Consider the following 13261-nt stretch of genomic DNA (forward strand, 5'->3'; position numbering starts at 1 on the left):
GTCTATATTCCATGATGAAAAGTAGTCGGTCACAACTTGAACTTTAAATACTCAACACTTGGGAGAGCAATATGCCTTGTTATGTATAAGTGAGTGCAGGGATGATATCGAAGGGCAATCCTGATTTCCTAATTAAGCAAGTATCCTAGACTTATTCGAGGGCAAGTAAGGTTTAAGCATGAATAAAATCCGAGGATCGAGTGAGTTCTTTTAGTGTCTACCTTTGCTTGCTTGTGTTTTACTTTGCCCTTGGAACTTTTGATCATAAGCATTGTCTTGAATTCTAATCTTAGTTATGGAGTTTAGTAATTATTTTATCTTTGCAATACCCATACTTCTAATGATCTAGTGCTTTGGTTTTAATTATGCTTCATGAGTAAGGCTTAATTTGAAGGTGATGTGAAATTTTTATTGCTTATCTAAAACCTCTGCAAAAATGAGTTTGAACAAGTTCTCTACCAGGTTGAGAGTTTTTACATATCCTATCCAGTGCCTAATAAATAAATTTCGTACCACCATAAGCGGAGTTGATGCTTTGAATTGATTTAGGATCGCTCTCTCTTGGTTAAGATTTAATTCTGATCATTGATCATGTCCTTGCTATCATCTTTATTTGCTAGCCTCGTCAAAATTCAGTAATGAGAGTTCTTCACTAGAACAATCATATGCTCTACTAAATTCCTAAACCTGAACAAAAAATTTCTCAATTTTATTACCTATTCCTTGAACACAACCCAATTTTCAAAGATCTGTTCCATTTCTAATCAGGGATTATGCAAAAATATGGAAGATATAAGATATGGAAGAATCACCAGAAAGAAGAGCTAGAAAATAAGGAAGAGGAGGCCAGGCCGATCAACCTGGGGTCCGCTTGCCTTGGTTCGCATGCGAAATTTTTTTGGAAAGTCTTTGGAACATTCTAAAACCAATTTTTGTAGGGCGTTGTTCAGAGGAGGTTCGGAGAAGAGATGAAAAAATGAAAAAAGAAAAAAGGGTGGAATACATGAAAAATGGAAGAAGGAAAGGAAAAGAATTAGAAAGAAAAAGAAAAGAAATAAATGAGGAGTTTTTCGCTGTCATGAAGATCAACAAAAGTGCAAAGAAGGATTACCTTGTTCACGAAACAGATTTTCATTCCAACCATGTGCAATCCGAGGACGAGGACATCGCTTGTGCCTCAAAGTCACTATTTTTTTTCCTTTGCACATGTCCACCATTCTATATCTTCTCATCATTGAAAACTTCATACATTATGTGGATATTCTCATGATCATTGGCTCGAAAGGTAAGCAACCGTTAGAGGGTTTTCTTATTTCAATAATATAAGTATTTTCTCATCCTTGAAAAGCTCATACATTGTGTGATTATTTGAGAGATGAGAGCTTGAAAAATAACTAGGATAGCCACTTTTAAATTGAGCGACATGTAAGCACCTGGAAGAGAATTTTATTTTCAATTCTTGTTGCAAGGAGGTTATTTTATATCGAAAGAAAAATGCTCCAAGGCGAGCCAAAAAGTAAGTGTGATTGATCCATGGAGTTACTTAGTTCTAATAAAAGTTGTGAGGTAATTTATGTCTAGATAAATCTTTGAACACCCATACTTCGATTATCTTTGCTGCTCCTCTGATCTTTTATTTGAAGGACCAATTATTTGACTCGCTTGCCCAGGTTTGGTTCAAGAACTTTGTTCGATCCTTTGGGGAAGTTTGTAGTCGCCTGACTTGCTTGAGGACGAGTAGGAGCTAAGCATGGGGGATTGTTGACGCTCGTTATTAACATACTTTTAGTGCCATTTAACTAGTGTTTTCATGTATATTCTTGTACTAACCCGCCACTTGGCACATGAAATAACCCCATTTTTGCATGTGCAAGATATTTTGGAGGATATTCTGTTTTGGCAGGAAATTAGGCTAAATATGCATTTTTGGGATAAAGCATCGAACGAGCAGTGCACCAAAGGAAGACAAAGACTAGGAGGCACAAAAAGGGCCCAGGCCAATCAGCCTGGTGCCCCTTAGGCTGATCGGCCTAGGGTCTTTTGACCCCCTCTCGTGCTCGTTTTTGGCAAGCAATCCTTCAAGATGACTTAAGGGCTAAGCTTCTGAAGATATGGTAAGGATCACTTCGGGATCAAGGAGGAATCAAATAAGATCAAGTGGAGATTTGGAAAGTTATTGAAGATCAATATCATCCCGAAGCTAGCGATGTGCCAGGCCCACATGCATACAAAAATAAGCTGGACGCGAAGGGGTAAAAGGAAGGGCTAGGCCGATCGGCCTGCTCCTTTCCTTCGCCTGTTAGCCTTCCAATTTAAACCATGGGTCCTCCAGACTATAAATATGCTCAAAATTCATCGACACAGAGGATCCATCTACAAAAAGTCAACAAAACCAAGGGGACACACCAGAGGGAGCTATCGGCCGCTGCAAGTCTTAGAAGTTGTCTAGGAGATGGCTTAGGCCGACCCTAGCCACCATGGCCTCCCTATGCGATTGTGCCATGGTGGAGTTCAGGAGCTAGTTGGGATCATCAATGGTATGTACTCAGAGGTGGTGATCTAAATACATCTGTTATATGAGCTTTGTTCTTCATGTTATCCGATCTGTTAGCGACTCGATGCCTCCTTTTATGCTTTTCTACCTATCATGAATATGCTTGTTCCTGTGTCTAATTCGCGGTTAGACTTCATAGCATGCTTTATGTAATCATGGTGATTAGATCTAGTATGTCGACCCTTCATGATAGCTAGACACATTTACCTTGTGATCGTGCCCTAGATCTACCTACGCTGATAGAGAGTATCATGACGGGGTCTTTCTTGTGTAAGGTGGGGGATTTCAGGAGGTTGACCGAAGGTAGTAGTTTAAAGATTGCTTTGGATGAGATGCATGTTGTGCTTGCTTATTAGCTAGAATTGCAACTAGAAGATGATAGGCTTTTGCTACCCTTGGTGATGTTATCATATATATATATATATATATATATATATATATATATTTGCGGATGAGATCAATTTGTGCTCTTATGACTAATATTTACAACAACTTTACCTTTATATGCAATCGATGCTTCAATTTAGGACTAATCCATTAGATTAGATGAAAAACCCTAGTTGTATCGCTGCCGATCCACAGATTGACAAACCTTGGATGAATGATCCGTGCGCTGGCGGTTCACAAATTGGCGTGCTAACTGCCATTAACATCTTTATCACTATGTTAGCCTTCCCCACGGCCCCTCTCTTTTAAGCTTGATGATAGTGAACAAGGGCGAATCTAACAATGGGGGGAGTGGGGATAATGGGGCCCAAGCCCCCTATCACTGAAGCTGTATGTAGGGAAGAGAGATGGATTAGGGAGAACATGAAGAAAGATGAAGGGAAGAAACAAAAGGAGAAGAAAGACGATGGAAAGAAAGAAGATAAGGATTTTAGCACTTAGAGCATAGACAAATAGAATTGTGATAAAAATATGAATTGGCATCGATGCAATGGCGAATGGAGGAGCAAAAAGGCTTCTATTGATTACAAGAAGGATGCTCTTCGTCTCTTCTCTTCGGATTCTTATACATATTCATAGCTTGAATTATTCTGTGGTGGAAATACAAATGTTGGGCTAGATGACATGCTTCCTTCTTAGACCAACATTCTGCTATCGTAGCTCGATCCTGCTTGTTCTATTAGGAAGAGGCCAGCTAGAAGAAGAGAAAGGGATACCTTTTACTGTGGGGGTCTTACTCTAAAGGTCCTGATGATTACCTGTATTAGTTTTTTGGATCAGTAGGCTAATACAGTTCTCATTACAGATTAGTATCATAAACAATAAAAGGTGCATAAAATAATAGAAAATAATTTTCACCTTAATGTAGTAGGGAGTGGAGCTGTCGCCCATTCCACAGAATGAACCATAGCACCGGGAATCCTAAACCTGTATAAATGAAAGTAAGACTGAGTACGCTTGTGGTTGGTACTCATCAAATCCTAGCGTTGAAATTATATTAAATGCAGGGGATGATCAAGGAAATGATATGAGGTTTGATTCTATTATTAAACCTATATTATGCAAGGTGAGGTAAGTTTTGGAAGAGGAGGTAAAGGAAGAATCATTTTTATCAAGTTGTTGGTCCTGGAGGGGGAATGTTACCTCCCCTACTAGTTCCCATATTTTAAGGAGCACCAGAGATCATTTGGATCCTTCTGGGCCGGCTTACGCCTTATTCCAAAATTTCTCTCTTGGGGCCTCGGCCTCGTCTCACCAGCAAACCATCTACAACACATGACTACTAATCAACAGGAGCTTTAACTATGTGGGCTCGTGACCGTGAACCGTAGCTATCCAAATAGATTTATAACTCTACTGAGTTTGTACACTTTACCCATACGTCCGATCAGCCTATACCATGGCCTAAGGCGATACTGACCTATAAGATCCATACCCGCCCGTGCCTATTTCTAGGCAGCATTCCCTAGGTCCGTTTACGGACATACTGGGGTCTAAACAGGGGCGACTATCATCCGCTATGCAGATATCAACTCAGGGAAATGTGCATAGAATAAACAGGGCCTCTGCCCTCAGGGTCTCTGACCCTCTCAATCAACCCATGCCGACCAGAACTGGGACTCTGCGAAGGTCCTGCTCCAACATATCCGTTGCCCGTTGTGGCCCCTTGGAATGGATTTCTAGGTTCAGCTAGCGGGGTATGAACCAAGGCCTCACATAAACAGGCACTCCTGAAGGCTGTACCTTTTGGCACGTATGGTTGAACATTTCACTAGAAAGACTTTCCCGAGTACCGATCCTTATATGACCGGAGTAAGCATTGGGATAGAATCCTCCAATGAGGCTTTCCCTTACTCCCATGTCCTGTCCTTAGTAGCTTCTAAGTGTTTAGTTGGTTCATTTTATATTTACCCTAAACCCACGCCTTTTGGGGTTTTTATCAAAACATTGTATTTGTATATCTCTAAGGAAATTATATTTCTAAAATGATGCTCGATCGTCGATCCAGTCGTGATCAGGGTCATTTATGGGATTTTGGTTAGAAATGGCTTCAAGTCAAGGCGAGGAAGAAAATAGAGGTGGATTGTCCTTATCGTCCTATAGAGATATGCATATCAAATTATTATCTTCGTACATTTTATTATCTATGAAAAAATAGGGTAAAAGTATGATCAAGGGGTGGATGCTAGGACTTGCCTTCATCGATGTTTCCTAGGTTGACCAGGATCTTGACTTCTCATCTTCTGGATCTTTGGCTTTTCGTTGAAGCCTGGTCACGCTAACGTTCTACTCACCTTCTTGACGGCTGGCCTTTCGGCTTCACATCTTTTGGATCCTTGGTTTCCGACCGGGTCTTGGTCGCGTCCTCGGTTCAGACAAACATATATGCAAACAATCAATTCCTAGCAATCAATATATGACTAATGGAAAACGAATGGATAATGGATATTTTGGGAATTATCGAATTTCTAAAGAATAATCCCTAGATAAAAGATGAATGGTTTATTAATTATGTAGAAATAAGTTTCTAAATAATTAGTGGAGGGAATTGTTGAATTTCTAAGAGAATTAGAAATGGATTTTCTAGGTTTTGGATGGGTGACATAATGGCTAGGTTTGGACGATATTTGGGGTTTTTAGTTGGGCAGCATAAAAACTAGGTTTGGGCAAAAATTAAGATTTCAGTTGTGCGGTATAATAGCTAGGTTTCTTGATTTACAGGGTTTCAATTGGGCGGCATATCTGCTAGACTGGGTTGATATATAAGGGTTGGATTGGACAGCATAACGACTAGGTTTTGGAATAGATTCTAGGAATAATTTGGGTGTTGGGTGGTGAGTGGATTTTAAGGCTAGGAAACTTGTACGAGAAGCTCAGCTTCGACCCTACGGCGGGTGGAGTTGGCCAGGTTTCCTTATCTAGGGTAGGGGTAGAACTTGAGAGCTTGTGCGACAGTTGGTCTGTCCTGATACTAGGGGATAGTACTCATGACTACAAACGCAGTCGGGCAAGATCAAGGAGAAGCCAGAGAGCTTACACGACAACTCACTTCGACCACTAGGTGGAGCTCGGGCAAGATCAAGCAGATAGAAAATCGAGGGTGGAGCTTGCTCGACAGACTCACTTCGGCCACTGAGGCGGAGCCTGGGCAAGGTGACCAATGATGGGCATGGGAATTGTCTTAGGTGGCTCTAAGATATTTTTAGGAATTTTCCTAGGGTTTTTGGAATTAAAATGGGCAAGACGCGAATTTTTAGGTACGCTAAAAAGGGATTTTCTATTTATATGGGGATGATAGTTTGGAAAATGGCTTATATGGAATGATCTATGGGAAAGAAAAGAATGGATGGGTCTAGAATAATTCCTAGTTTTTTTGGTGAATTTTGGGAAATTTTTGGAATGAGGGAAGGGCTCTAAGTAAAGATGTGGGTGCACTTACCGGGTGCGCGGAGCGTTTTTGGTGGGGCTGATTTAAAGGGGGTGGTGCGGTGGATCGGGCGCACCGTGGACCGGTCGGTCTGTGGGCCTTCAGTCCAGGTGGACCACGTCCAGCCTGGAGAGAGAGGCAGCGGCCCCGCCTATCAGCCAGGGAGGAGGGAGGAGGCAGACGGCTGGGGAGTGACACCATCACCTCCGTGTGGGGCCCGCCTAGCAGATAAGAGAGGGAGAGGGACGGAGCTGTGCTGGGGGTAGACAGCGCCCCCGGTTTGTTCTACCTCTCGCCCAGGCTACCATGAGAGAAAGAGGGGGTGGCTCTTGAGCTTGGGGGAAGGGTGCTCCTTCTTTGGCCAAGAGGAAGACACGGAGAGCATTGGGGGGAAGCGGGCAACTCATTTCGAGGGTTGGGGATGCGAGGCAGGGCCTCGGGATGGGGCTGCTAAGAGAAGACCGGAGCTTGGCCGAAGCTTGGCTTGGCGGGGTGTGACGGGGAGAGGAGACTAGCGCTGCGCGGAGATCCTCGGCTTCGACCCGGGGCCTAGCCCTTCGGTAGGTGGAGGAGACGCGGTGTGTTCCTAGAGTGGTGGCGAGGCTCGGTGTGGAGAGCGGAGGAGGGGGCGGAACTCCTTTTATAGGTGGGGAAGGGCGCGGTGAGCTTGCCACATCATCGGGGAAGATATGAGGATAGTCGGCGCTTGCTTAGCGGCAAAGGAGGAGAGAGGGGGTGCACCGGTGGAGGTAAGGATAAGGGCGGGCGGCGGGGTGGGATGGATGAGGTGGTGGGGGAGATAGCTTGGCTGTCGCGGTGTCAAAGGAGGGATGGGGAGAAGAAGGGGGATGCACGGCTGGGTGGCGTGGATATTACCATGACAGCGGTGTTTTACCACGGCGCAAGGCTACGGCGGCGCTGGGGGACAACGGCGGTGCGGCGCGGTGGTGGGCGCCGGAGTGGTGCCGGTGCTGGTGTCAGCGGGGCGAGGGGGAGTGGTTCTGGTGGTGGCGGCGCGCGGCGGTGCGGCATGGTGGCGGGTGACGGCGGCGGCGCTGACCGCGGATGGGTGGTGCAGGCCAGGCCACGGGAGTGGGCCGAGGGAGGCAGGCCGGTAGGTGGGCCGAAGAGAGCTGGGTTGTGTAAGTGTGCCAGGCTGTGTGGGCCGAGATGAGACGGGCTGGAGAAGGAAGCTGGAGGTGAGATGAGCCGGGGTGAAAGGGGAATCAAGCCGTTTAAAGGGATTTTCCTTTTATTCAAAAGGAGTTTTGGCTTCAAATTTGAAATACATTTCAAATTTGAGTGAGGTTGGTGATGTGGGCAGCTTTAGATATGAAATAGGACTTTTGGGATTTAAAAGTGTTTTAGTTGGTTCTATGGCTTGGATGGAATTTATATTTGAATAAAATTCAAATATTAATTTGAGGATTTAGAAGAAGGAATCATTCCTAAGGTTGGCAAAGAGAGGAAGCTAGAGCAATCAAATGCAACACATATGCTAGCATTTTATGCAAGATTTATTTATAAAAAGGTTTTGAATATTCAGGGTAAAGATAATATGTTTAGTTTAAAGAAAAGATTTAGAAAGTCCGTATTTTTAAATATCCTAAAAAGCGGGATGTTACATTTACCTAGCTCGATTCCACCTGTTTGCTTTCGTGGCATTCACCAATAGTATAATTGGCAAGGGGCTAGGAAAAGAAAGAAAGGGGTACTTTTCACGTAGCTCGATCCCACTTGTTCTATTTCTTGGCATTCACCAATAGCATTGGTGGAAGGGGGTATCGAAGGCATATGGGCACCCCCCCAAAAAAAAGGTCCCTATTATTTGTATTGTATGTCCACCTCTAGCATTGTATTGTATTGCATTTCATCTGCAACAATTCGTCGTTACCTATACCATATGCACAAGACATTGGCCAAAGAATATCCCAACTTATCATTTTTCAAATATATAGGGCGTGTAAGGAAAACTAGCAAATGTAACATAGCCAAACTTGATGCGGGGAAGCACAATATAGTAGTTTGTAAAAAATTGCAGGAAAATCGATGGTGCACCCACCCCGGCCTTTCTCAAGCTAAAAAGAATCCTCGCGATTACCACCGGGCCGTTTCCTTTCTCGAATGAATGCATGTCGCTTTTTCTAGGATCACGCGCATGGTGAATCCGCGTCGAGGGCACTCGGGATGCCCGATGACGATCGATCACGATCCAATGAACGCTAGCTGCTGCCGCTAGCCCTGGATGCTTAAACGCTCTCGCTTTCACGAGCCGCGGGAAATTGAAGTCACATGAATAATTGAGCAGCGCGCTCCCATTTATCACGATGTGCTCGTGTTCGCTCGCCCTCGTCCGTCCGCGGCCCGTCGTCGGCTCGAGATTTCCAGCCGGATCCACCGCATCTCCCGGGGAATGGACGGCCGCGGTTGCCTCCGCCCGAGGGAGGCCTGAGGTCTCGACGCCGCCGGGCGCCGGGTGCCCTCCTGCCACGGTCTCTGCACGCATGCGCGGCACAAGCCTATCCGCTATCCACGGCCGGCCTCCTCTGGCAGGTCGCATGCAATGCAACTGGTAGCTAGCAACACTACGGTATGGCTCCCATGTCTCGTTGCTGGCGGCAGCAATACGTACTACCCACAAATCACGGCCATCGTGTGATATCCGGGAGGACTTTTTGTGGGTTCATGCACATACTACGTCTTTTCCCCCTCTTCTTCTTTGTTACAATATGTGCTTGCAAAGCTTTGTGTATTTTTCTAGGGAGAGTGGGGTATTAAATGTGAAAGCGACAATTGGGAGAATTCTCAAACTGTTGGATCTTTGATTACCATGCTACTCCCTGTCTCTCTCCGGTTAAAGATACTACTTGTTTTCTTCTTTTATAGGGAGTAGAGAAAATGTGAAAGCGACAATCGGAGGATTTGCGAACTGTTGGATCTTGATCTATGCTACTCTCTCCGGTTAAAGATACTCGTTGTTTTAGCTTTATCTTTAAAATACTTGTTGTCTACAGCTTCTAGACAGCCTCTACATGTCTTTTCTAGCCTTATCCCTCTATAATTGTATCATTAGCTAACCATTTTCCCGGTGCATGCACATTTTGGAGAATATTGAGGCTAATTCGGTCATTTCATATGCCTTATTAATTCTTAAGCTGAACTCTCAAGCAACTGTTATCGTGAATCGGAGGTAATACGCTACTAGCTCACGCACCAATTCGGCGACTCCAAAGGGTTATGTAAGCCTCATCCAACCCAATCAGTAACCACGAATCCTCTGCTGCTAAATTAGATGCCACATAAGCCAAAATTGTGACATGACAAGAAGTTTATGAACAAAGAGAAGCTAAGGAATGTGTTGCATCTAAATAAAATTTGTATCCGCTTACACTTAAGCCTTGTTTGGGAGCCAGGGCTAAACTTTAGCCCTTTGGGGTGTTTGGGTGAGGGGCTAAACTTTAGCACCTGTGTTGACAAAAGACTCATTTACCCCTGCGACCGTCTCATCTCCCTCCCATCTCTCCATTTCGTCCCTGACGCTGTACCCTGGTTCCTCTCTCTCTGTTCTTCCTTCTCTCGCAAGAACAAGCAGCAAAGCTAGCGCCAGCAGTTGGAGATCCTCCTACGCGCCACCACCTCCATCTGATTTTTCTACTCCATCGAGCCAATCCAGGCGACGCCTAGCTTCAACCCACACACCGCTGCCAGAGCCGCCGTCGGCCTCCCGCATGCGCCGCTCGCCGTCCTGGCCCACTCGTGCTGCACCTGCGCCATCGCGGCTGCGCCTTTGCTTGCCCCGAACCGCCGCCCGTTCTGCACGGCTCTGCTGGCCCGCTCGCCTACCCCTGTCGCCCTGGCCTCCCATGCATCCGCGGGGCTGGCGGAGGGGGCGGGGCCGGGCGGAGGCGATGGGGTCGGCAGAGGAGATGGGGCCAGGGGCGGGGTCGGCGGAGGAGATGGGGCCAGGCAGGGGGGCGGGGCCGGCGGAGGAGATGGGCTGGCAGAGGAGAGAGAGGGAGTGCGGGGAGAGGGGCAGTGGAGGAGAGAGAGGAGGGGGGCAACCAGGGAAAATGTGGACTAGGGACCACTTTTAGCCCCTTTAACCCATTTTAGCACCCCTTGGAGGGCTTAAGGAATTTGGGGGGCTAAACTTTAGCACCCTCCATTTAGCCCTCCTGTTTGGGATCAAAGGGGCTAAAGTTTGGCTAAAAGAGGGGTGTTAAAGTTTAGCCCCCCCTCAAACACCCCCTTATTTGTGCCTTGGAAACAAAGGTAAAATCGCACCGTGACCGAATTGTTTATCCTATATGCCATGGAAATGGATTGAAACCCCACTGTGACTGATTGAATCGTTTCATAACACGATGCAACAATTACACTCCATGACTAGACATGAAACTACGAAATAAAATTGTGCATGGGAGGCATCATTTCATTTTTATCAATCCGAACCTCTTCAAATGATATGGAACTCTAGGACCTTGCGAAACACCGAGAATGGCCTTATTAAGTTTGCGGCTAGGTCCAAATTCTTTTCTTTTTTTGAAATAAGCGGTCCAAATTCTATATTTTGGGTTTGTACCCAACACAAACCCAACCTAGCTCACCGATAAACGAAGGCCATCGCTGCCTCATAAATTAAACAATGCCGGAACATGGATCACGCTGAAAGGAAAAAAAAAAGATAATCGAAGCTTGAAACAGTCAAGCACTACCAAGTCTCCCATCCTCTATTATATGTCCTGGGCGCTACCATCAGTTACCAAAAGATCCATTTCCCATGCCAATAATGCTTTGCTGAACCAGTCCCGTTGAGAATGTGCGATGGAGACTGACTAGACGATCGACTGACCGCCCGGGCAAATACTCTAGCACACTACTACTGATTACCGCTTCAAACTCCATGCCATCACGGCGAACTTTACAATATCTGAGCCGCCGTCGCTTGTTGCTAACATCCGCATGATACCCCTGGTGCCGGTGTTTCCTTGGGTTTCCCAGGGATCGGAGGCCGGCCGGGAACGTGGCCCCGTGGACACACGTCGCTGTTAGCAGTGCGTCGTCACACTGGCACAGCTGTTGGTACGCTCGGCAGGCAACTCCACGATGCGTATGCTACATGGAGGCGCCGATCTGCCGCCGCATCAATGCACATGCGACAACCCCATGCTCTGCGTTCTCCAAGGCCTTTGACTCCGCGCTGGATAATCACAGGAAAAAGAGCACCGAAAAGATGTTGCAGTACTGTACAAACGTTGGGGGTCTGGAGACTGCAGCTGCCGCTGACAAAAGAAGGTACTCCTAGCAGCAGCATAACATAAAGGAGGCCAGGGCATTTTCGTCCGAGCTACTGCTGGCAGTTCTTGGCGTGGAGCCGTGGACGCCCCGGACGTGGCAGCGACGCCGGCCAGCAGCGGCAGGAAGGCGCCAAAACCCCACGTCGCCTGGCTCCTCTCCTGAAAGGTGACGCGCCGTTGCCTTGCGGGAAGAGCGCGCGGGCGGGCGTGGTGGACTGGTGGCGTGGCGCGCGCGCATCGGCCGGCGGCATTTCCCACCCTTTTCCGCCCCTGTCCCCCCAATCATTGAGGCCCTCGGGCGGGGCCGGGCCGCCAGTCGCGCCGCTCCACGTTGCTCGCCAGTCGCCTCCGCCTCTCGTGGTCAACTCAACTCGCGCCACCACCTGCCGCACCCGCGCGCGCGCGCGCCTCCCGAGCTAACCGACCCTCCCGTCGTCCCATTCCGCGCGCGGGGGCGCACGCACGCCGCGTGCCGACGACGGGAATCGGGAAGCGCTCCGGCTCCGCCTTCCTTTCCCCCACTACCTCGGGGACGCCAGCAGAAATCGCCTCGGACCCGATCGTTTCCGCCGCCTGGCGCCTGCGCCGTCCAAAGCCGCGGACCGGTCGCCGGCGGCCGACGCGTGCTCGACGTCCCGAGCGCCAAGTCTACGCACGCCGCCAAACGCCGTGGCGTAAAAACAAGCGCTACCCGGCGGCAATATTCGCTTCTTCTCTTCGGCCAGTACGCATCTTGCGCTGCCCCTTACGTCGCCTCTTCTGCGTGGCTTCACGGCTCCGAGAAAGGAACCTGGCCGGCTGGCAGGTCGTCGGAGCCGGGACCAACGGCGGCGGCGGGTGTCGCCGGCGGGTTCGTGCGTGTCGCGCGGCGCCGAGGAGAGAGGGGGGCAGTTGCAGCATTAGCGGGCAGGTTTTCGGGCACCAGACGCACATCTGGATTCTAGAATATGCTCAGCACCACCAGCGCCAGGAGCTAATAATGCAGAGAGAGCAGCGGCATTATTTTTCTGTTTTCTTAAGAAGACTGCGGAATGTGCGACAACTAATTCCGGCACTTGTTTTATCGAACCATCGCTGTTCTGTCACCAAAAAAGAATTAGCGTAACCTAAAAAAATACTCGTGTTTGAGGAATACTACAACATAATTTCATAAAAGAATGGAGTATGTCGCAATGCATTGCCCTGTCATCTCTAGAAATTGTAAATGCAGGAAGAGGGCACCCATGCCTTGTCAATTTTCAGGCGATAATTGCTGTAATGATCGATTGTCTCACCCATTCGCCATCATTTTGGAGCTAATGAGAAATGATAACGTATAAGTGCAAGGAAAAAACAGAAAGAAATCCCAAGAAGAAAAATGCTAGACGCGCAGGAGGAGCACTGTACAAGTGGAAATTCAAACAGAAAACGGACATAAATACCTCCAAGAACACGAACGCAAAATACTAAAAATCACAAAGGGAAAAAACATTAATTAAAAAATAATACAAAAACAGATCCCAATATATTCCCTCTCACTGAGGCCAGCTCGGCCTC

This window comes from Setaria italica, chromosome IV (assembly GCF_000263155.2).
Source record: "Setaria italica strain Yugu1 chromosome IV, Setaria_italica_v2.0, whole genome shotgun sequence".
NCBI lineage: Eukaryota > Viridiplantae > Streptophyta > Magnoliopsida > Poales > Poaceae > Setaria > Setaria italica.